The sequence below is a fragment of the Tupaia chinensis genome, unplaced genomic scaffold, assembly GCF_000334495.1.
Source record: "Tupaia chinensis unplaced genomic scaffold, TupChi_1.0 Scaffold000457_1, whole genome shotgun sequence".
Taxonomy (NCBI): domain Eukaryota; kingdom Metazoa; phylum Chordata; class Mammalia; order Scandentia; family Tupaiidae; genus Tupaia; species Tupaia belangeri.
Genome location: NW_006159965.1, coordinates 36094 through 36447, shown reverse-complemented (window position 1 = coordinate 36447; position 354 = coordinate 36094).

Genomic DNA, 354 nt, shown 5'->3' with positions numbered 1-354 from the left:
AGACAAGTGGGATTACATCAGACTAAGAAATTTCTGCATGGCCAAAGACACAGTAATTAGTGTGAATGGACAGCTCTCAGAATGGAAAATACTTTAGTAAATTATGCATCAGACAAGGGATTGATAACCAGAATTCACAAGGAACTAAAGAAGCTGTTTGGAAAAAAGATGAACCCTATTAAAAGATGGGAGAATGGGTTAAAAAAACACTCACTAAAGATGACATACAAATAGCCAAAAGGCATATAAAAAAGTGGTCAACAGCCCTCATCCATCCTAAGGGAAATGCAGATCAAAACAACAATGAAATACCACCTAACCCCAGTCAGAATGGCTAAGATTAAAAAAAAAAAA